The sequence below is a fragment of the Mesoplodon densirostris genome, chromosome 8 (assembly GCF_025265405.1).
Source record: "Mesoplodon densirostris isolate mMesDen1 chromosome 8, mMesDen1 primary haplotype, whole genome shotgun sequence".
Taxonomy (NCBI): Eukaryota; Metazoa; Chordata; class Mammalia; order Artiodactyla; family Ziphiidae; genus Mesoplodon; species Mesoplodon densirostris.
In genome coordinates, this window is record NC_082668.1 from 35,270,743 (window position 1) to 35,297,105 (window position 26,363).

Here is a 26,363-nt window from a genome sequence, read left to right on the forward strand (position 1 = left end):
TATTTTACCCACACTAATAGCTATCACAGCACTGCCTAACCTATATTTCTCCATACAACTTACGTATTCTACATCACTAACCATATTACCATCAGTCAATAACATAAAAATAAAATGATCATTTGAATATATAAAACAAACAACTTTTCTACCAATAATAACTGTAATATCTACATTACTTTTACCCCTTACACCAATCCTTTCAGTACTGGAATAGGAATTTAGGTTAATATAGATCAAGAGCCTTCAAAGCCCTAAGCAGGTATAGTTTACTTAATTCCTGTATAATAAGGATTGCAAGACTCTATCCTACATCAATTGAATGCAAATCAAACACTTTAGTTAAGCTAAATCCTCACGTGATTGGTGGGATTTCATTCCCACGAAATTTTAGTTAACAGCTAAATACCCTAGTCAGCTGGCTTCAATCTACTTCTCCCGCCGTCAGGAAAAAAAAAAAGGCGGGAGAAGCCCCAGCAGAATTGAAGCTGCTTCTTTGAATTTGCAGTTCAGTATGTTTAATTTACCACAGGACTTGGCAAAAAGAGGACTCAACTTCTGTCTTTAGATATACAGTCTAATGCTTACTCAGCCATTTTACCTATGTTCATAAACCGCTGATGATTCTCAACCAATCATAAAGATAACAGCACCTTGTACTTATTATTTGGTGCTTGGGCTGGGATAGTGGGTACTTCCTTAAGCCTACTAATTTGTGCTGAATTACGTCAACCTGGAGCATTACTTGGGGATTATCAAATTTACAGTGTAATTGTAACAGCCCACACATTTGTAATAATTTTCTTCATAGTTATACCTATTATAATTGGAGGCTTCAGAAACTGGTTAGTTTATCAAATTTACAGTGTAATTGTAACAGCCCACACATTCGTAATAATTTTCTTCATAGTTATCCTATTATAATTGGAGGCTTCAGAAACTGGTTAGTTCTACTGATAATTGGAGCACCGATATAGCCTTCCCTCGTGCGAACAACAGGAGCTTCTGATTACTTCCACCCTCTTTCTTACTCTTACTCGCATCATCAGTGGTAGAAGCTGGTGCAGATACAGGCTGAACTGTATACTCACCTCTAGCCAGAAACTTAGTTCATGAGGAGTTTCAGTTGATCTTACCATTTTTTTCTTATATTTAGCAGGTGTTTTTTTCAATTCTAGGTGCTATTAATTTTTTTTTTTTTTTTTTTTTTTTTTTTTTTTTTTTTTGCGGTATGCGGGCCTCTCACTGTTGTGGCCTCCCCCGTTGCGGAGCACAGGCTCCGGACGCGCAGGCTCCGGACGCGCAGGCTCAGCGGCCATGGCTCACGGGCCCAGCCGCTCCGCGGCATATGGGATCCTCCCAGACCGGGGCACGAACCCGTATCCCCTGCATCGGCAGGCGGACTCTCAACCACTTGCGCCACCAGGGAGGCCCTAGGTGCTATTAATTTTATTACCACAATTATTAACATAAAACCACCCACTATATCTCAATACCAAACACCATTATTTGTGTGATCTGTCCTAATTACAGCTGTATTACTATTATTATCATTACTAGCAGCTGAAATTACCATACTATTAACAGACCAGAATCTAAATACAACCTTTTTAGACCCTGCAGGAGGAGGAGACCTGATTCTTTTATCAACACCTGTTCTGATTTTTTGGTCACCCTGAAGTTTATATTCTTATCTTACCTGGATTTGGAATAATCTCACATATTGTAACTTATTATTCAGGAAAAAAAAGAGCCTTTGAGGCATAGTATATGGGTATATGGGCATAGCATGAGCTATGACATCTATCGGCTTTTTACGGTTTATCATATGAGCCCATTATATGTTTACACATAGATGTTGATACACGAGAATATTTTACATCAGCTACTATAATTATCGCTATTTGTACAGGAGTAAAAGTATTTAGCTGACTGGCAACTCTTCACGGGGTTAATATCAAATGATCCCCTGCTATATTATGAGCCCTAGGCTTTACTTTCCTTTTTATAGCAGGTGGTTCAGCAGGAATCATTTTAGCCAACTCGTCCCTAGAAATCATTCTTCACGATGTGTATTGTGTGGTTGCACATTTCCATTATGTACTATCAATAGGAGCAGTATTCGCCATTACATGAGGCTTCATACATTGATTCCCACTATTCACAGGCTACACACTTAACTAAGCATGAGCAAAAATTCATTTTGTAATTATATTTGTAGGCGTAAATATAACTTCCCACAACACTTCCTTGGTCTATCTGAAATACCATGATGATATTCCTACTACTCTGATGCATACACAACATGAAATAGTATTTCATTAATAGGCTCATTCATTTCACTAACAGCAGTGATACTAATAATTTTTATAATCTTTATAATTAATAATTTTTATAACCGAGAAGCATTTGCATCAAAACGAGAGGTCTCAATAGTAGAGCTAACCACTACAAACCTAGATTACATGGATGTCCTCCACCATATCACACATTTGAAGAACCCACTTATGTTAAAGTAATTAAATAAGAAAGGAATCAAACCCTCTTTTACTGGTTTCAAGCCAATACCATTATGTCTTTCTCGATAAGTGAGATATTAGTAAAATTTACATAACTTTGTCAAAGTTAAGTTATAGGTGAAAACCCTATATATCTCTATGGCACATCCTTTTCAACTTAGGCTTTCAAAATGCAACATCACCTATTATAGAAGAACTTCTACACTTCCATGATCACACATTAATAATCATATTTTTAATTAGCTCCTTAGTCCTATTTATTATTTCACTCATATTAACAACTAAGCTAAGACATACAAGCACAATAGATGCACAAGAAGTGGAAACAATTTGAACAATCTTACCAGCCATCATCCTAATTTTGATTCCCTTGCCATCACCATGAATTCTTTAAATGATAGACAAAATTAATAATCCCTCTCTGACTATAAAAACTATAGGACACCAATGATATTGAAGTTACGAATACACAGACTATGAAGACTTAAATTTCTACTCATATATGATTTGTACATCAGATCTAAAACCAGGAGAGCTGCAATTATTAGAAGTAGATAACCAAGTAGTTCTACCCATAGAGGTAACAATCCGAAGATTAATTTCTTCCTAAGATGTTTTACACTCATGAGCTATTCCTTCATTAGGCCTAAAAACAGATGCCATTCCAGGAACCTTAAATCAAACAACCCTTATATCAACACCACCAGGCCTATATTATGGACAATGCTCAGAAATTTGTGGATCAAATCATAGCTTCATGCATGTCATCCTTGAATTCATTCCACTTAAATACTTCGAGAAATGATCCGCATCAATATTATAAATTCATTAAGAAGCTAATTAGCTTTAACCTTTTAAAGACTGGATGTTAAATCTACCCTTAATGATATGCCACAACTAGACACATCAACATGGTTTATTACTATTTTATCAATAATTCTAGTTCTATTCATTATATTCCAACTAAAAATTTTTAAATATATTTATACTTCAAACCCAGAATTAAAATATACTAAAACAGGGCTTCCCTGGTGGCGCAGTGGTTGAGAGTCCGCCTGCCGATGCAGGGGACACGGGTTCGTGCCCCGATCCCGGAAGATCCCACATGCCGCAGAGCGGCTGGGCCCGCGAGCCATGGCCGCGGAGCCTGTGTGTCCGGAGCCTGTGCTCCGCAACGGGAGAGGCCACAGCAATGAGAGGCCCGCGTACAGCAAAAAAAATATATATATATATACTAAAACACAAAAACAACTCACCCCTTGAGCAACAAAATGAACGAAAATTTATTTGCCTCTTTCATTAACCCAACAATTTTAGAACTTCCTGTTGTTGTATTAATCGTTATATTCCCAAGTATTTTATTCCCCACACCTAACCAACTAATCAACAACCACATGATTTCTATTCAACAATGATTAGTCCAACTTACACTGAAATAAATAATAGCTATTCACAACCACAAAGGACAGACCTGAACACTAATACTTATATCACTTATCCTATTTATTGGATCAACGAATTTACTAGGACTCTTACCACATTCATTTACACCCACTATACAACTCTCAATAAATTTAGGTATAGCAGTCCCTCTGTGAGCAGGAACTGTAAATACTGGTTTCTGCCATAAAACAAAAGCATCCTTAGCCCATTTTTTACCACAAGGACCACCAGTTCCTCTTTATTCAGCCAATAGCCTTAGCTGTATAATTAACAGCTAACATTACAGCAGGACATCTATTAATTCATTTAATTAGGGGAACAACTCTAGCACTACTAAATATTAGTACCACCACAGCCCTCATTACATTTATTAACCTTGTTTTACTTACTATGCTCAAATTTGCTGTTGCCCTAACTCAAGCTTACGTATTCACCTTACTAGTAAGTCTTTACTTACATGACAACACATAATGACCCACCATACCCATATCACATAGTAAATGCCAGTCCCTGACCCCTTACAGGAGCTCTCTCAGCCCTTCTAATAACATCAGGCCTAGTAATTTGATTTCACTTTAATTCAATAATATTATTATCATTAGGCCTATTGACTAATACCTTAACAGTATACCAATGATAACAAGATATTGTCCGAGAAAGCACTTTCCAAGGCCGCCATACACCAGTTGTTCAAAAATGACTTCAGTATGGAATAATCCTATTTATTATTTATTTTAGAAGTCTTCTTTTTTACTGGCTTTTTCTGAGCCTTCTATCACTCAAGTCTTGCTCCTACACCTGAATTAGGTGGATGTTGACCACCAACAGGTATCCGTCCTCTAAATCCACTAGAAGTGCCACACCTTAATGCCTCAGTCTGATTAGCTTCTGGAGTATCCACCATCTGAGCCTACCACAGCCTTATAGAAGGAAACCGTAAGCATATGTTCCAAGCTCTTTTTATTACAATTACCTTAGGTGTATACTTTACACTTCTACAGGCCTCAGAGTACTAAAAAACACTTTTTACAAGCTCAGACAGGGTATATGGCTAAACTTTCTTCATAGCTACAGGATTCCACGGTCTGACTATAATTATTGGCTCTACTTTCCTAGTCGTCTGCTTCTTAGGCCAGTTAAAATTCCACTTCACTTACAATCATCACTTCAGCTTTGAAGCCACTGCCTGATATTGACATTTTGTAGATGTAGTATGACTGTTCCTTTATGTGTCTGTTTATTGATGAGGATCTTATCCTTTTAGTATTAAATACTACATTGACTTCTCATCAATTTGGTATAATCTGAAAAAGAATAATAAATCTTATAAATGATACTAATTACAAGTATAGCACTAGCCTCACTACTTGTATTTACTGCATTCTGACTCCCTCAACTAAATATTTATACAGAAAAAACAAGTCCCTGTGAGTGGGAGATTTGATCCCATAGGATAAGCATGCTTACCCTTTTCCATAAGTTTTTTCTTAGTAGCTATAACATTTCTTCTCTTTGACTTAGAGATTGACCTCCTTTTTACCTTTATCCTGAGCATCCCAAGCAAATAATCTAAAAACAATACTTGTTATAGCACTATTCCTAATCCTACTACTAACAACAAGCCTGGCTTATAAATGAACCCAAAAAGGACTAGAATGGACTGAATATGATAATTAGTTTAAGCTAAAATGAATAATTTCGACTCATTAGATTGTGATCAAGTTCATAATTATCAAGTGCCTTTAGTATATATAAATATAATTATAGCACTTACAGTATCTCTTATGGAATTATTAATATATCGATCTCATGTAATATCCTCACTCCTCACTACTATTCCTAGAAGGAATATTATCACTATTTATTATAGTAACACTAATAAGTTTAAATACACACTTCACCCTAGCTAACATATATTATACCTACTATATAGCAGGCACCGTGCTATAAATCATTAACAATGATATACTATAGATGGGTACCATATTGATAAGCTTTTTATGTGCATCATTTTACTTAATCCTTATAACAAAGTAGGCATTGTTATTTTATACATTTTGAAGATGAGGAAACTGAGGCTCAGTAAGATTAGATAAGGGAGTTGGAATTTGGACCTAGAATGCGTATGATCAACCACCTTCTCCTGCCCTCCTGACCTTGAGTAACTAAAAATGTATTAGTGAATGTAGCTGACAGAAAGTGGGGAATTACAATACATCTATAATACTAGATGAGTGCACAGGGTACCTTGGAAGCATCCTGTGAAGAATGTACCTAACAGGGACCTGGGGCAGGAGAGGGAGGGTAGATATGGGTAGTGAAAGGCCTTTTTAACCAAAAAGTGTGATTCAGTGAGATATTCGGTTGGCCAAAAAGTTCATTCAGGTTTTTCCGTAACATCGTATGGAAAAATCCGAACGAACTTTTTGGCCAACCCAGTAATATATGTAAAATATTTACCAGTACTTTGCCAACTTATATTGTGTTGGTTGAATTGAACTGAACCCTAATAGCATGACATTCCCAGGACCATTCAAGCAACTCATATTGTGAAAAGACCAATGAGCTAGAGAAATGAAGATTTTATGTCTATTCCAACTCAAACTATTTTGACAAAGACAAATTTATCAAAAATATGCAGCCCTAAGGGTCTCCAACGGACTCACTTAGAGACTCCTAAGTAAAGTACAAGCCATCCCCTAAATGACAGAGTACTAAGGTCTTTAATCATAGTTGTTCATCTTCTTTACCATAATGTAAGCATCTTGAGAGCTAAGAGTTTGTGTGTCTTGTATTCCCAGTATCTAGAACAATGTCTGGAACCTAGACAATTGACAAATACTTTTTTAATGAGTACCTACTATGTGCCAGGTACTGTGGATACAAAAATGAAAAGAATGTAGCTGTTGACTTCAAAGACCTTATAGCCAGGTGGAGGAAAAGACTTACTTGGAGTAAACCATTATATTACAGTAACATAATTGGTATAAAGGAGATAAGTTTACAAAGTACAGTACGCATAAGCAAAGAGAACTGACAGATTAAGATGATCTGTCAGCTGGCTTAAGATTGGTCTTGACTCCATATTAACTATGGCACCTTAGGTGATTTGTCACATTACCACCACAGCAATATCCTTTACAACTGATCATGTGACCACTGTCTTTACTCGATTGGGGCAAGGTATTTGTCCCACTCATCGTTCTATCTTCTGACACCTAACACGGTGGTACAAAATAGTCAACTGATAGGTGTTGTATTTTGTTTATGTTTAAACCATGTGGTTTTTTGGCTTATTCCATTACCACTAATAGTTTCTGTCTACCAAGTGCTCTATGACTTTCCCCTAAAGGTGTTGGTAGTGTTAGGCAGATGCTCACAAGTATACTCTAAATATATATTCCTACTCCCAGGGATACTACATTCCTCACTCCCTATAAGATCACCTGCAGCCAAGGCCAAAGGCCACCTGTGGACGTAGGGAACTGCATGTTATAACCCCTCAAGGATCTAGACTGAGGGCAGTCAAGACCTATATAGGGGGAGGGTTATTGAACTCAGCTAAAACCCTGCAAATTATAGGTATATTTCTTTGTTAGAAACACACACAGATATGTACACACACACACACACTATTTATGTAATTGATATACAAAATTTCACCACTTTAAAATATATGCAGAAGAAGAAAACAAAAGATAAATGGGGGATAAAGGAAAAAGATTTATCATAGCATTAGGGAGAGGCATGGCAACTAACAAAAGGACAGCCTTCATATATACCAACATGGTATCAGTACAAGCAGAAAGTTGATCTTCTATCTCAAACCCCCATTCCCACCCCTGGGAAAAAGGTGGTGCACTCTGATTTCCCCATGTGATAGGACTGAACAGGCAGCCAATCTTCTATCTCTACCCAGGAGAACAAGGTAATGCTCCAATTTTCCTGCTACGATACTGTTGTGGGGCTAAGCTGTGAGCTGATCTTTCATCCCTGGCCTGGTGAAAGAGGCAATGCTGTGATTCTCCCATCAGGGTCAAGTAGCCAGCTATGCCCCTATCTGCACTTAGTTGCAATAAGATTTAATGAGGCTGTGCAGTGTGGTCCTAATCAACATTAGACTTCATCCTCTTCACTGTCAGGAGGATCCAGTGGGGAACTGAGCCTCCACCCCACCTAGCATCAATGAGGAAAAACTAGGTGGTGAGAGGCAGGCTACATGGCACTTTGCCTCTCCCTTTTTATTCCTTGTTGTCAAAGGGCCTAGTGGAGAAATGACCTTACACCCACACTTGGAAGCAAGAGATGATGCAAGTAGCTGCCCCGCTTTCACTGGAAAGATGCCAACTGGGCAGGGGGGAAGTGTTCAATGTCCATCCCACCTGTTTGCAACAAGTTAGTGTGAGTCACTGCACCATTTTTGCTGGGGTGGTGTCAGGGGAGCCTAGTGGGATACCGAACATGCACACCCACCTGACTTGCCCCATGCTGCATCTCAACAGACTGACTGCCTGCTAAAAAAAATATTTCAAAATATCCAGAGTCTTATAAGATACAAAGTGTCCAGGATAAGATTGAAAATCACTTGTCATGGGCTTCCCTGGTGGCACAGTGGGTAAGAATCCACCTGCCAATGCAGGGGGCACGGGTTTGAGCCCTTGTCTGAGAAGATCCCACATGCTGCAGAGCAACTAATCCCGTGCCCCACAGCTACTGAGCCTGCACTCTAGAGCCCACAATCCACAACTACTGAAGCCCATGCACCTAGAGCCCTTGCTCCACAACAAGAGAAGCCACCTCAATGAGAAGCCCGCACACCACAGCAAAGAGTAGCCCCCACTCACTGCAACTAGAGAAAGCCCATGCACAGCAGTGAGGACCCAACGCAGCCAAAATAAATAAATAAATTTATATATTAAAAAAAAAAGAAAATCACTTGTCATACCAAGAACTAGGAAAACCACAACATCAATGAGAAAAGATAATGAACAGATGCCAACACCAAGATGAGTCAGATGTTGAAATGATCTAAAAGAAATTTAAACAACCACCATAAAAATGCTTCATCATCAGTCATAAATTCTCTTGAAACAAATGAAAAAACAAAATATTATCAGCAGAGAAATACAAGTTATAAAAAAGACCAAATGGAAATTATATAATTGAAAAAGACAATAACCAAAATGAAAATCTCATTCATTGGGCTCAGTAGTGGAGTGGAAATGACAGAGGACAGAAGTAGTGAACTTGAAAAAATATCAGTAGAATTTACCCAATCTGAACAACAGAACAAAGATAGACTGAAAAAAAAATAAACAGAATTTCTGGGATCTGTGGAACAGTAACAGAATAGTTAATATTCATATTATTAGAATCCCAGAAGTGGAGAGGGGAGAGAGGAGGAGGAGAAAGAGAAGAAGGAGAAGAAGAAATTATTCAAAGAAATAATGGCTGAAAACATCCCAACATTGGTGGAAAACATAAACCTATAGATTAAAGAAGCCGAGCAAAGCCCAAACAGGATAAACCCAAAGAAATGAGAGGCATACCATCATCACACTTCTAAAAATTAAAGAAAAAAATTCTTGAAAGCAGCCAGAGAGAAACAATGAAACCTGTAGGGAATATAAACCTACCAGGGAATACCTATTTGAATGACAGTGATTTTCTCATTTAAAATAATGGAAGCCAGAGGATGTGGCACAATATTTTTCATGTATGAAAAGAAAAGAACTGGCAACTGTAAATTATATACCCAGCAGAACTTCAGAAGTAAAGGGGAAATAAAGACATTCTCAGACAAAGGAAAACTAAGAGAATTTGTTCATAGCAAACATACCCTTAATGAATGCCTAAAGGAAATTCTCTAAAAAGAAAGAAAATGATAACAGAAAAAGGATTGGAACTACAGAATGAAAGAAACATCAGAATGGGCAAATATTGGAGACTATCCTAATTCTCATGAGTTTTTAAATAATATGTGATGAGTGAAGCAAAGGTTATATAACACCATCTGGTGTAATGTGAAATGTAAGTAGGGGAAATACTTAAGACAGACAATTATTTTTTAAAAGTAGGGAGGATTAAAGTGCCTAAATGGAAGTAAGATGTCTATACTTCACTCAAAGAGGTAAAATATCAATACCAGTAGGTTGTAATAAGTTAAGTGAATATATTATAATACCTAGCACAACCACTAAGAAAACTGTAAAAAACAATATACTGGGACTTCCCTGGTGGCGCAGTGGTTAAGAATCCGCCTGCCAGATGACATGATACTATACATAGAGAATCCTAAAGATGCTACCAGAAAACTACTAGAGCTAATCAATGAATTTGGTAAAGTAGCAGGATACAAAATTAATGCACAGAAATCTCTGGCATTCCTATACACTAATGATGAAAAATCTGAAAGAGAAATTAAGAAAACACTCCCATTTACCATTGCAACAAAAAAGAATAAAATATCTAGGTATAAACCTGCCTAAGGAGACAAAAGACCTGTATGCAGAAAATTATAAGACACTGATGAAAGATATTAAAGATGATACAAATAGATGGAGAGATATACCATGTCCTTGGATTGGAAGAATCAACATTGTGAAAATGACTCTACTAAAAGCAATCTACAGATTCAATGCAATCCCTATGAAACTACCACTGGCATTTTTCACAGAACTAGAACAAAAAATTTCACCATTTGTATGGAAGCACAAAAGACCCTGAATAGCCAAAGCAATCTTTAGAAAGAAAAACAGAGCTGGAGGAATCAGGCTCCCTGACTTCAGACTATACTACAAAGCTACAGTAATCAAGACAGTATGGTACTAGCACAAAAACAGAAATCTAGATCAATGCAACATGATAGAAAGCCCAGAGATAAACCCACACACATAGGTCACCTTATCTTTGATAAAGGAGGCAAGAATATACAGTGGAGAAAAGAAAGGCTCTTCAATAGGTGGTGCTGGGAAAACTGGAGAGATACATGTAAAAGTATGAAATTAGAACACTCCCTAACACCATACTCAAAAATAAACTCAAACTGGTTTAAGCACCTAAATGTAAGGTCAGACACTATCAAACTCTTAGAGGAAAACATAGTCAGAACACTCAATGACATAAATCACAGCAAGATCCTTTTTGACCCACCTCCTAGAGAAATGGAAATAAAAATAGAAAATAAACAAATGGGACCTAATGAAACTTAAAAGCTTTTGCACAGCAAAGGAAACCATAAACAAGACAAAAAGACAACCCTCAGAATGGGAGAAAATATTTGCAAATGAAGCAACTGACAAAGGATTAATCTCCAAAATGTACAAGCAGCTCATGCAGCTCAATATCAAAAAAACAAACAACCCAATCCAAAAATGGGCAGAAGACCTAAATAGACATTTCTCAAAGAAGATATACAGGTTGCCAACAAACACATGAAAGAATGCTCAACATCATTAATCATTAGAGAAATGCAAATCAAAACTACAATGAGATATCATCTCACACCAGTCAGAATGGCCATCATCAAAAAATCTACAAACAATAAATGCTGGAGAGGGTGTGGAGAAAAGGGAACCCTCTTGCACTGTTGGTGGGAATGTAAATTGATACAGCCACTATGGAGGTTCCTTAAAAAACTAAAAATAGAATTACCATATGATCCAGCAATCCCACTACTGGGCATATACCCAGGGAAAACCATAATTCAAAAAGAGTCATGTACCAAAATGCTCTTTGAAGCTCTATTTACAATAGCCAGGACATGGAAACAACCTAAGTGTCCATCAACAGATGAATGGATAAAGAAGATGTGGCACATATATACAATGGAATATTACTCAGTCATAAAAAGAAACGAAATTGAGTTATTTGTAGTGATGTGGATGGACCTAGAATCTGTCATACAGAGTGAAGTAAGTCAGAAAGAGAAAAACAAATAACGTATGCTAACACATATATATGGAATCTAAGACAAAAAAAAAGGGTCATGAAGAACCTAGGGGTAAGACGGGAATAAAGACACAGGCCTACTAGGGAATGGACTTGAAGATATGGGGAGGGGGAAGGGTAAGCTGTGACAAAGTGAGAGAGTGGCATGGACATATATACACTACCAAACGTAAAATAGATAGCTAGTGGGAAGCAGCTGCATAGCACAGGGAGATCAGTTTGGTGCTTTGTGACCACCTAGAGGAGTGGGATAGGGAGGATGGGAGGGAGGGAGACACAAGAGGGAAGAGATTTGGGAACATATGTATATGTATAACTGATTCACTTTGTTATAAAGCAGAAACTAACACACCATTGTAAAGCAATTATCCTCCAATAAAGATGTTAAAAAAAAAAAAAAAAAGAAGAAGAATCCGGCTGCCAGTGCAGGGGACACAGGTTTGATCCCTGGTCTGGGAAGATCCCACATGCCATGAAGCAACTAAACCCGTGCACCACAACTACTGAAGCCTGTGCACTTAGAACCCATGCTCTGCAACAAGAGAAGCCACCTCAACGAGAAGCCCGCGCACCGCAATGAAGAGTAGCCCCTGCTCACTGCAACTAGAGAAAGGCTGAGCACAGCAACGAAGACCCAACGCAGCCATAATTAAATAAACAAACAAACCAAAAAAACCCAGAACAATGAATTGAAAAACTATAAACCAGTGTAGAATCCTAAAAAATATTCAAACAACCCACAGGAAGGTAAGGAAAGAGAAAATAAGGAATGAGAAACAGAGGAAACAAACAGAAAATAAATAACAAAATGGCAGACTTAAGTCCCAACATGTCATTGATAACTGATATGGAAATTTAGTAAATGATAAATGGTCTAAATACACCATTTAAAAGACACAGTTGAGAGAGAGCAATTAAGATGGCAGAATAGAAGGGCCCGAAGCTCACCTCCTCTCATGAGCACACCAAAGTCACAACAATCTGCAGAATAAACATCGTTGAAAAAGACTGGGGGGCTTCCCTGGTGGCGCAGTGGTTGAGAGTCCGCCTGCCGATGCAGGGGACACGGGTTCGTGCCCCGATCCCGGAAGATCCCACATGCCGCGGAGCGGCTGGGCCCGCGAGCCATGGCCGCGGAGCCTGTGTGTCCGGAGCCTGTGCTCCGCAACGGGAGAGGCCACAGCAGTGAGAGGCCCGCGTACAGCGAAAAAAAAAAAAAAAAGAAAAAGACCGGGGACTTATCTTGTGGTCCAGTGGTTAAGACTCCACACTCCCAATGCAGGGGACCCAGGTTTGATTCCTAGTCAGGGAACTAGATCCCGCATGCTGCAACTAAGAGCCTGCATGCTGCAACTAAAAGATCCTGAATGCCATAACTAAAGATCCCGCATGCCTCAGCACAGAACCTGTATGCCGCAACTAAGACCTGGCACAGCTAATTAATTAATTAATTAAAAGAAAAAATTAAAACCTACCAGAAAAGACCCTCTACAGCTAAAGACATAAAGATGGAACCACAACGAGACTGGTAGCAGAGGCGGACTCTAGATATAATCAAACTCCATACTCTCCAGGTGGGTGACCCACAAACTGGAGATAATTATATTACAGAGGTTCTCCCACAGGAGAGTTCTGAGCCCCATGTTAGGACCCTCAGCCCAGGGGGTTGGCACCAGGGAGAGGAGCTCCCAGAGCATTTGGCTTTGAAGACCAGTGGGGCTTGATTGCAGGAGTTCCACAGGATTAGGGGGAATAGAGACTGCACTCTTAAAGGGTGCACACAAAATCTCACATGCACTGAGAACAAGAGCAAAAGCAGTAATACGAGAGGAGCCTGGGCCAGACCTACCTGCTGGTCTTAGAGGTCTTCTGGGGAGGCAGGGAGCAGCTGTGGACCACAATGGGGATATAGACACTGGTGGTGGATATATCAGGGAGCATTCAATTGCATGAGTTATCCTGGAGGCAGACATTTTGCCATCAAGACCTGGCCTCAGCCAACAGCCTGCAGGCTCCAGTGCTGTGATGCCTCAGGCCAAACAACAAACCGGGTGGGAACACAGCCCCACCCATCAGCATACAGGCTGCCTAAAGACTTCCTAAACCCAAAACTGCCTCTACATATGCCCCTGCCCACTAGAGGACCAAGACCCAGCCCCACCCACAAGGGAGCAGTCACCAACCCCTCCCAGCAGGAAACCTGCACAAGTCTCTAGACAAGCCTCACCCACCAGGAGGCATACACTAGAAGCAAGAAAACTACAGTCCTGCAGCCTGCAGACAGAGTCCACAAACTCAGGCTGGACACTACCCGCGGACCATCTGGCCCCTGGCCTTTGGGTGACGAGAGAGGAGTGCACTGGTGGGACACACAGGACATCCCCTACAGAGGGCCACTTCTCCAAGGTTGAGAAACATAACCAACCTACCACATACATAAAAATGCAAATAGCAATTAACACAAAGGAATATATTTCAGATGAAGGAACAAGATAAAACCCCAGAATAAGAACTAAGTGACATGGAGATAGGCAGTCTAACCAAAATAGAGTTCAGAGTAATGATTGTAAAGATGATTGAAGAACTTGGGAGGAGAATGGATGCACAGAGCGAGAAATTAGAAGTTTTTAACAAAGAATTAGAAAATATAAAGAACAACCAAACAGAGTTGAAGAATACAATAACTGAAAGGAAAATACACTAAAATTAATCAATACTACACTAAATGAGGCAGAAGAACAGATCAGTGAGCTGGAAGGCAGAGTAGTGGAAATCACTGCTGCCAAACAGAAGAAAGAAAAAAGAATAAAAAGAAATGAGGACAGTTTAAGACAACAGTTCTGGGACAACATCAGGTACACTAATATTTGCATTAGAGGGTTCCCAGAAGGAGAAGAGAGAGAGAAAGGGCCTGAGAAAATATTTGAAGAGGTATTACCTGAAAACTTCCCTAACCTGGGGAAGGAAACAGTCACCCAAATCCAGGAAGTGGATAAGAGTTCCATACAGGATAAACCCAAGAAGGAACACACCAAGACACATATTAATCAAACTGACAAAAAATAAAGACAAAGGTAAAATATTAAAAAGCAACAAGGGAAAAGCAACAAATAATATACAAGGGAATCCCCTTATGGTTATCAGCTGATTTTTCAGCAGAAACTGCAGGCCAGAAGGGAGTGGCACAATGTATTTAAAGTGATGAAAGGGAAGAACCTACAACCAAGAATACTCTAACCAGAAAGGCTCTCGTTCAGATTTGACAGAGTTTAAAGCTTTACCCACAAGCAAAAGCTAAGAGAATTTGGCACCACCAAACCAGCTTTACAACAAATGCCAAAGGAAATTCTCTAGGCAGAAAATAAAAGGACACAACTAGAAACAAGAAAATTACAAATGGGAAAGCTCACTGGTAAAGGCAAACATGCAATAAAGGTAGGAAATCATCCATACACAAATATGCTATCAAAACCAGCAATCATGAGGAGAGTACAAATGTAGGATATTGGAAATGCATTTGAAATTAAGAGGCCAGCAACTTAAAACAATCTTGTATATATATAGACTGTTATATCAAAACCTTATGGTAATTGCAAACCAAAAATCTACAATAGATACACACACACACAAAGCAACCCAAACACAACTCTAAAGATAGTCATCAAATGACAAGAGAAGAGAATAGAAGAGGAAGGGAAGAAAAAAGACCTACAAAAACAAATCCTAAACAATTAACAAAATGGCAATAAGAATATACATATCAATAATTACCTTAAATGTAAATGGATTAAATGCTCCAACCAAAATATATAGACTGGCTGAATGGATACAAAAATAAGACCCATATATATGCTGTCTACAAGAGACCCACTTATGTGGTAGATATATACAATGGAATATTACTCAGCCATAAAAAAAGAATGAAATAATGCCATTTGCAGCAACATGGATGGACCTAGAGACTATCATACTATGTAAGTCAGACAGAGAAACAATTATCATATGATATCACATATATGTGGAATCTAAAAAGATGATACAAATGAACTTATTTACAAAACAGAAACAGACTTACAGATATAGAAAACAAATTTATGGTTACCATAGTGGAAAGCAGGGGGAGGGATAAATTAGGAGATTGGGATTAACATATACACACTACTATATATAAAGTAGATAATCAAAAAGGACTACTGTACAGCACAGGGAACTCTACTCAATATTCTTTTTTGTGTGTGTGTGGTACGCGGGCCACTCACTGTTGTGGCCTCTCCCGTTGCAGAGCACAGGCTCCGGACGCGTAGACTCAGCGGCCATGGCTCACAGGCCCAGCCGCTCCGTAGCATGTGGGATCTTCCCGGACTAGGGCATGAACCCATGTCCCCTGCATCGGCAGGCGGACTCTCAACCACTGCGCCACCAGGGAAGCCCTCAATATTCTTTAATAACCTATATGGGAAAAGAATCTGAAAAAGAATGGATATATGTATATGTATAACTAAATCACTTTGCTATACACCTGAAATTAACACAACATCCTAAATCAACTACACCCCCATTAAAAAATAAAAAATAAAAAATAGGGAATCCCCTGGCGGTCCAGTGGTTAGGACTCACTGCTGTCACTGCCAGGGCCCCAGGTTCAGTCCCAAAGTTAGTAGAAGGAAAGAAATCATAAAGATCAGAGCATAAATAACTGAAATAGAGATTAAGAAAACAATAGAAAAGATCAATGAAACTAAAAGCTGGTTCTTTGAAAAGATAAACAAAATTGATAAACCTTTAGCCAGATTCATCAAGAAACAAAGGGAGAGGGCTCAAATCAATAAAATTAGAAATGAAAAGGAGAAGTTACAATGAACACCACAGAAATACAAAGGATCATAAGAGACTACTATAAGCATCTAAATGCCAATAAAATGGACAACCTGGAAGAAATGGACAAATTCTTAGAAACATACAGTCTCCCAAGACTGAACCAGGAAGAAATAGAAAATTTGGACAGATTGATCACAAGTACTGAAATTGAAACTGTGATTTAAAAACTGCCCCCCCAAAAAAGTCCGGAAGCAGATGGCTTCACCGGTGAATTCTATCAAACATTTAGAGAAGAGTTAATACCTATCCTTCTGAAACTATTCCCAAAAAATTGCAGAGAAGGGAACACTTCTGAACTCATTTTATGAGGCCACCATCATCCTGATACCAAAACCAGACAAAGATATTAAAAAAAAATTATAGGCCAATATTACTGATGAACATAGATGCAAAAATCCTCAACAAAATACAAGCAAACCGAATCCAACAATACATTAAAAGAATCATATGCCATGATCAAGTGGGATTTATCCCAGGGATGCAAGGATTTTTCAATATCTACAAATCAATCAGTGTGATACACCACATTAACAGATTGAAGAATAAAAACCATATGATCATCTCAATAGATGCAGAAAAAGCTTTTGACAAATTTCAACACCCATTTATGATAAAAACTCTCCAGAAAGTGGGCATAGAGGGAACATACCTCAACATAATAAAGGCCATATATGACAGATCCACAGCCAACATCGTTCCCAACGGTGAAAAGCTGAAAGCATTTCCTCTAAGATTAGGAACAAGACAAGGAAGGATGCCTACTCTTGCCAATTTTATTCAACACAGCTTTGAAAGTCCTAGTCACAGGAATCAGAGAAGAAAAAGAAATAAAAAGAATCCAAATTGGAAAAGAAGAAGTAAAACTGTCATGTTTCCAGATGACATGATACTATACATAGAAAATCCTAAGGATGCTATCAGAAAACTACTAGAGCTCATCAATGAATATGGTAAAGTTGCTGGATACAAAATTAATATACAGAAATCTCTTGCATTTCTATATACTAACAATGAAAGATCAGAAAAATATATTAAGGAAACAATCCCATTTACCATCACATCAAAATGAATAACATGCCTAGGAATAAACCTCCCTAAGGAGGTAAAAGATCTGTCTCTGAAAACTATAAGACACTGATGAAAGGAATTGAAGACAGAAAGATATACCATGTTCTTGGAATGCAAGAATCAATATTATTAAAATGACCATACTACTTAAGGCAATCTTCAGATTCAATGCAATCCCTATCAAACTACCAATGGCACTTTTCACTCAGGTAGAACAAAAAGTTTTTAAATTTGTATGGAAACATAAAAGATCTCAAATAGCTAAAACAATCTTGAGAAAGAAGACTGGAACTGGAGGAATCATGCTCCCTGACTTCAGACTCTACAACAAAGCTACAGCAATCAAAACAGTATGGTAATGGCACAAAAACAGACATAGATGAATGGAACAGGATAGAAAGCCCAGAAATAAACCCACACACTTATGGTCAATTATGACAAAGGAAGCAAGGATATACAATGAAGAAAATACAGTCTCCTCATTAAGTGGTGCTGGGAAAACTGGACAGCTACATGTAAAGAATGAAATTAGAACATTCTCTAACACCAAACACAAAAATAAATTCAAAATGGATTAAAGACTTAAATGTAAGACCAGATACTATAATACACCTAGGGGAAAATGTAGGCAGAACACTCTGACATAAATTGCAGCAATATGTTTTTGGATCCTTCTCTCAGAGTAATGGAAATAAAGAAAAAAAATAAACAAATGGGACCTAATTAAACTTAAAAGCGTTTGCACAGCAAAGGAAACCATAAACAAAACAAAAAGACAATCTATGGACAGGGAGAAAATATTTGCAAATGCCACGACCAAAAAGGGATTAATCTACAAACAGCTCATGCAGCTCAATAACAAAAAAACAAACAACCCAATCAAAAAATGAGCAGAAGACCTGAATAGATATTTATCCAAAGAAGACGTACAGATGGCCAAGAGGCACATGAAAAGATGCTCAACATCACTAATTATTAGAGAAATCCAATCAAAACTACAATGAGGTATCACTTTTCACCAGTCAGAACGGCCATCATTAAAAAGTCTACAAATAATAAATGCTGGAGAGGGTGTGGAGAAAAATGAACCCTGCTACATTGTTGGTAGGAATGTAAATCGATACAGCCACTATGGAGAATAGTATGGAGGTTCCCTAAAAAACTAAAAATAGAGCTACCATACGATCCAGCAATTCCACTCCTGGGCATATATCTGGAGAAAACTCTAATTTGAAAAGATACATGCACCACAATGTTCATAGCAGCACTATTTACAACAGCCAAGACATGGAAGCAACTTATATGTCTGTCAACAGATGAACAGATAAAGAAGATGTGGTAGGTAGATAGAGATATAAAATGGAATATTACTCAGCCATTGAAAAGGATGAAATAATGCTATTTGCAGCCACATGGATGGACCTAGAGATTATCATACTAACTGAAGTAAGTCAGAGAGAGAAAGACAAATATCATATGATATCACTTATATGTGGAATCTAAAAAATGGTACAAAGGATCTTATTTACAAAACAGAAATAAACTCACAGACATAGAAAACAAACTTATGGTTACCAAAGGGGATAGTGTTTGGTGCGGGTGAGATAAATTTGGAATTTGGGATTAACATATACACACTACTATATATAAAATAGGTAAACAGCAAGATCTACTGTATAGCACAGGGAACTATACTCAATTATTACAATATCTTGTAATAACCTACAATGGAAAAGAATCTGAAAAATTATATATATATGTATGTATAACAATCACTTTTGTACACTTAAAACTAACACAACATTGTAAATTAACTATACTTCAATTAAAAAAAAAAAGACAGGGCCTTCCCTAGTGGTCCAGTGGTTGAGAATCCTCCTTCCAATGCAGAAGACACGGGTTTGACCCCTTTCGGGGAACTAAGATCCCACATGCTATGGGACAGCTAAGCCTATACACCACAACTAGAGAGCTCGCATGCCGCAATTACAGAGCCCACGCGCTCTGGAGCCCATGTGCCATAACTAGAGAGATGCCCGTACACCACACCTAGAGAGAAGCCCGCACACCACAACGAAAGATCCTGCATGCTGCAGCTAAGGCCCAACACAGCCAAAAAAAAAAAGACAGTTGGCAGTGTGAATCAAAAACATAATCCAACAACATGTTGTACACAAGAAATTAGCTTCAAATATCAGTGCAATGACATATGTAAACTAAAAGCAAAAGAATGGGAAAAGATGTGACTTCAAAATTTAATCATTAAATGCAACAAGGGCTATATTAATATCAAATAAAGTAGATAGACTTATGTGCAAAGAAAATTACTAGAGATAAAGAGGAATGTTATATAATAATACAAGTGTCACTTCACCAGGAAGACATAACAATACTAAAGTAACAAAGCATGACATTACATGATAGAGATGAAAGAGGTAATAAAATCCATCCTTATAGTTGGGGATGTCAACACCTCACTCTCAGTAAATATAGAACTACTAGACAGAAAATCAGCAAGAATATAGAACACCTTAACAACACAATAAACCAACAGGATCTAACTGACACTCAATCCAACAATAGCAGAGTACACAGTGTTTTCAAGTGCCCATGGAACATTCACCAAGATAGGCCACATCCTGGACCATAAAACCAAGTTCAACACATTTAAAATAATTAAAACTATATGAAGTGGTGCTGTCTGACCATAATGGAATATAGGGAGTTCAAGGGATTTGGGGGCTGATCAAGGAAAACCATTTGACCAGGAGGTGGCAGTAGCACACACAGCTTTATTTGAGTGACACTTTGACAGGTTTGCATGTGGGGGAAGTCTCTCACAGCATGAGACCATCTAGAAACTACCGCACAGAGGCCAATACTCAGGGAGAGAAGGACAAGGAAATTCCTAGAGGAGAGGGATATCAGAGAGGGGGTTACATCTCTAGGTGATTTCACTCAGCAGCCTGGAAGGGAGTCTCTGGGTCAGGAATCCCAAAAGGCAGCAGAGTCTTGGGGTCTTTATAACCCCAGGGTTTATTTTACCTATGGCTAGTATATGCTGGGCACAGTTTCTTGAGTATATAAAGCAGACAGGCTCTAAATAGTTAAAAATCTGCTTATTTGGTTGTGTTTAAAATAATTGGATGTGTACAAATATTAGTCTGGTGCTGGCAGACTTTTGAGCTAATGGGTCTCAGCCTGCTGTGAATAAGTAAGCAACCTGGGGTGGGTGGGGTGGCAATATACAGAGGCCATCTTTGTCTTGTGTACAGAACACAGAATCAAATGAGAAATCAATAACAGAAAGACAACAGGAAAATCTCCAAACACTTGGAAATTTTAAAACACACTTCTAAATAATCCCTGGGTCAAAGAGGAAATCTCAAATGGAATAAAAAATAGAATAAAAATGAACATACAACATATCAAAATTGATAAGGCACAGTTAAAACAGCAGCACTGAGAGAAATGTATAGCACTAAATGCATACATTGGAAGAGGAAAACTTTCAAGTTAATAAATGAAGCTCCTACACCTCAAGAGCTTAGAAAAAGAAGGAGCAAAATAAATCCAAAAAGATGAATGAAGAGAATAATAAAGAACAGAGAGGAGATGGATGAGGATGGGCTTCCTCTCATGGGGTCAGGCATAGACCTGACTAAGGTGCCAGCTGTTCAACAGAACAGAACGGTGGCATTTCTAAACCAATTTGTGGTGCACAGTGTACAGTTTCTCAACCGATTTTCTACAGTTTGTGAGGAGAAACTGGCAGACCTTTCTCTTTGTATCCAGCAAATTGAAACAACTCTCAATATTTTAGATGCAAACTTATCATCTATCCCAGGGCTAGATGATGTCACGTTTGAAGTATCTCCTATAAGTGTCACTAGGATCACAAATGAAACACATTCTGAAACCACTTCAGAGCAATCACAGCAGAACAGTTTACAAGACTCTGGACCACAGGAAAGTGAAGTAACACCAGAAAATATCTTAACTGTAGCCAAGGATCTAAGATATGCCAGACATCTCAAAATGGGTGGGTGTTCCAGTGATGGCAGTAAGAAACAAAATGATATCAGAAGGACTAGACCCAGATCTTCTAGAGAGGCCAGATGCTCCAGTGCCTGATGGTGAAGGTGAAAAAAATATAGAAGAAAGTTCAGACAGCAAATCTTCTTTTAGTGACTAAGCTTAATTTTTATAACAATTACATATACATGTGTTGGTACACATTTACATTCTATAAGAAAGAGAGCCTGAACTTTAACTCAGTCATAAAAACATTGCATGGCTACATATCCACCACCAAGCTTCCTCTATGTTAAAAAATAAATAAATCATTTATAATAAAAAAACCAGAAATCAGTGAAACTGAAAATTTAAAAAAATAATAGATAAAAATCAATGAAAGAAAGAAAGCTGGTTCTTCAAAATAATCCATAAAATTGATAAACCTCTAATAAGACTGACAAAGGTAAAAAGAGAAGATGCAAATCACCAAAATCAGGAGTGAAACCTGATATACCACTATATACATATATGCAACCATTAAAAGGTAACAAGGAAATACTACAAAAAGTTTTATGCTCATAAATTAGAAGAAATGGACCAAGTCCAGAAAACCACATACTAAATCAAGATGAATTAAACTGAATAGTCCTGTAGCCATTAAAGAAATTGAATTGGTAATTTTAAAGTTCCTGGAAAAGAAGTGTCCAGGCCCAGATGGTTTCACAGGAGAATTTTACTAAAATTAAAAAAAAAAAAAAACCCACTAATTTTACACAATCTATTCTGAGAGAGAAGAGGAAGGAACACTTTCCAACTCATTTTATGAAGCTAGTATTACTCTGATACCAAAACTAGATAAAGACATTACCAAAAAAAAGAAAACTACAGACTAATATCTCTCATGAACTTAGATGCATAAATCTTCAACCAAATATTAGCACACCAATACTGTAATGTATAAAAAGAACTATATACCATGACAAATGGTAAGTATTTCAGGTATGCAAGGCTGGTTCAGCATTTGAAAATCAGTCCATGTAACATATGATATCAACAGAATAAAGGAGAAAAATCATATGATCATATCAATTGATACAAAAAAAGTTTTTCACAAAATTCAACATCCAATCATGATATAAAACTCTCGACAAGGTAGTATTAGAGGGTAAATTCCTCAACTTGATAAAGAGCATCTACAAGACCTCCATATTACATTATACTTAATGGTGAAAGACTGAATGCTTTCCTTCCAGGATCAGGAACAAGGCAAGAATGTCTGCTCTTATTATTCTTTTTCAATATAATACTGCAAGTTTTAGCCATTGTAATAGAGCAGGAAAGGGAAATAAAAGTCACACAGATCAGAAAAGAAGAAATCAAACTGTCTCTATTTTCAGATGAAAAAGTTATCTATGTAAAATAGCAAGGAGTCTACAAAAAAAACTAGTAGAACTAGTAAGTGAATTGAGCAGTTTGGAGGATAAAAATTCCAAGTGCAAAAATCAAGAGCATTTTAACACTCAGCCATAAAAAAGAATGAAATAATGCCATTTGCAGCAACATGAATGGACCTAGGGATTATCATACTAAGTGAAGTAATGCAGGCTGAGAAGGACAAATATCATATGATATTGCTTATATGTGGAACCTAAAAAAATGATACAAATGAACTTATTTACAAAACAGAAATAGATCCACAGACATAGAAAACAAATTTACAGTTACCAAAGGGGAAGGTGGAGGGAGGGATAAATTAGGCGTTTTGGATTAACATATACACAGTACTATACATAAAATACATAAGCAACAGGGTTCTACCATATAGCACAGGGAACTATACTCAATACTTTGTAAAAACCTATAAGGGAAAAGAATCTAAAAAAGAATATATATATATATATATATATATATATATATATATATATATATATACACACACACACACACGAATCACTTTGCTATACACCTGAAACTAACACAACATTGTAAATCAACTATACTTCAATTTTTAAAAGTCAGCAGCATTTCTACATACTAACATGAACATGTGGAAACAAAAATTTTAAACACAATAACATTTATAGTAATTCCAAAGAAAACTAAATACTTTTAAATCTAACAAAACATGTACAGGATCTAGATGATAAAAATCACAAAATGTTGATGGAAGAAGTCAAGGACCTAAATAAATAGACATACCATATTCATGAATTGGAAAACAACATAGTAAAGATGTCAGTTCTCCCCAGATTGACCTACAGATTTAATGTAATTTCTATCTAAATACCAGCTCTTTGTAAATATAGACAAGATCATTCTAAAATGTGTATAGAAAGGCACAGGTCCTAGAATAGATAAAATCATCTTTAAAAAGAAGAAAATGGGAGGAATCACTTTACCTAATTAAGGCCTACTAGCTACAGTAATCAAGAGTCAAGATAGCGTGGTATTAGAGGAGAGAGAGACACAAAGATCAATGGAACAGAATAGACATCCCTGAAATAGACCCACAAAAGTATGCCCAACTGATTTTTGACAATGATGCAAAAGCAATTTAATGGAGGAATGATAGCCTTTTCAAGAAGTAGTGCTGGAGCTATTGCACATCCATGGGCAAACAAAACCAAACCTTGACCTAAGTCTCTTACCTAAAATAAAAAAACAGTAATAAACTTAAGTGCTGGTGAAATGTAGAGAAATTGCTGATGGGAATTTTAAATTTTATAACCAATCCTGAAAACAGTTTGGTAGTTTCTCAAAAAACTAAATATGCAACTTCCATGTAACCCAACAATTATACTCTTGGGCATTTATCCCAGAAAGATTAAGTCTTATGATCACACACACAAAAACACCGTGAACACAAATATTTATAGCAGCCTTATTCATAGTAGCCAAAAAGTGGAAACAACACAAATGTTCTTTAATTGGTGAAGAGGTAAATAAACTGTGCTACCTCCATGCCATGGAATAATACTCAACAATACAAAGGAACTTTGATACATACAACAACCTGGATGAATTTCCAGAGAATTATGCTGAGTGAAAAAAAGCCAATCCCCAAATGTTATATGCTATATGACTTCATTTATATGAAATTCTTGAAATTACAAAATTATAAATGTAGAACAAGTTAGTGGTTGCCAGGCATTAAGTAGGAGGTGGAGACAGGAAAGAAATGGGTGTGACTCTAAAAGGACATTAGGGATCCTTGTGGAAATGTCTGCATCTTAACTGTACAATGTCAATATCCTGGTTGTGATATTGATATTACATAGTTTTGCAAGATGTTACTGTTGAGGGAAACTGGATAAAAGGTACATGGTCAAGAGTTTAATTTTTTAAAAATAAAGAAAAAGAAAACTTACCTTAAATATTTTTCCTAAGGGTGGTAGTCAGACCTGTATATGACAGATAAAACTAAATTAAGTTGAACAAGATAAATTCAGTGGGTAACCCATTAAAACATAGGTTACATAAAATCAACAGACTTAGAAAGTTGAAAGAATCTATCACCTAGGGCAACAGGCTTATAAACTGAAGACATATCAGAGTTCTAGAACAAATTCCTAAAAGTCTAAGCTAATTGCTTCATAAACAAGTCACAAAATCTTCAGAATCTATGGTAAAATAAACTTTGAATTTTGAAGTTAAAAGAGGAATTTTTTATGAACCAAGGTAGACAGTGTGTTAAAGAAATGCAGTATTTTGAGACAAACTTCTGGAGTGCTAATCTGAATTGGAAAGGATTAACGTCTCTTTCAACTCATAGCTGATTCAGGTGACAGTCTTTAAATAGTTCCTTCACATTTTTAGAGCCCCTTCATAAATTAAGATTTTCAAGATATAGCTTAATAAGTTTCTATTTAAACCCTGACAATGACAGGATGCTAAATCATTTCCCCAAAGGTCAGAGTGGAAGAAAGGTGGGGGGGTGGGGAATTTAATTTTATCTACCAATGAAAAGCAGTGTTTTGTTGATGGTAAGAGAATTAGGAATAGGAAACTAGGATATAGGAAAAAGAGCTTGGATTTTACCGTAAGAAATATCTAGGTTCAAATCCAGATTCTTCCACTACCATGGTCACATAACTTTGGGCAATTTACATCTGACTTTCAGTTTTCTCATTGCAAAATGAGTACACTATCATCTATTTCAAAGAATTTAAAAGGGTTTGGAACATAATAGTCATTTGCTAAATGGTAAGTATTATCTTTATTCACCTATACAAGTATATTATAGGATAAATAATGAGAAGCAGAATTGTTAGATCAAAGTATATGAGCATATTTACTTTTGATAGATACTACCAGATTATCTTTTAAACCAGATTTACTTATTTGCATTTGCACCCAAAATGTAGGAAAATATCCATTATCTCACAGCCTGGTCATTTTTGTTTTTGTTAATTTGATGCACAAAAATGATATTCTGTTGATTTGCATTTTCCTGAGAATTAATGAGTGAACAGTTTTCATGTATTTATT

At 37.2% G+C, this 26,363-nt stretch overlaps 1 protein-coding gene and 4 pseudogenes across 1 annotated transcript in view; all 5 read left to right on the forward strand.

Moving 5' to 3' along the window:
- The window catches only part of C2CD6 (C2 calcium dependent domain containing 6), a 149,131-nt gene that overhangs the window by 109,471 nt on the left and 13,297 nt on the right, over positions 1–26,363 (forward strand).
- Positions 2,658–3,324, forward strand: LOC132495483 (cytochrome c oxidase subunit 2-like; annotated as a pseudogene).
- On the forward strand, positions 3,791–4,433 carry LOC132494841 (ATP synthase subunit a-like; annotated as a pseudogene).
- On the forward strand, positions 4,444–5,206 carry LOC132495387 (cytochrome c oxidase subunit 3-like; annotated as a pseudogene).
- LOC132495302 (WASH complex subunit 3-like) lies at positions 21,474–22,115 on the forward strand (annotated as a pseudogene).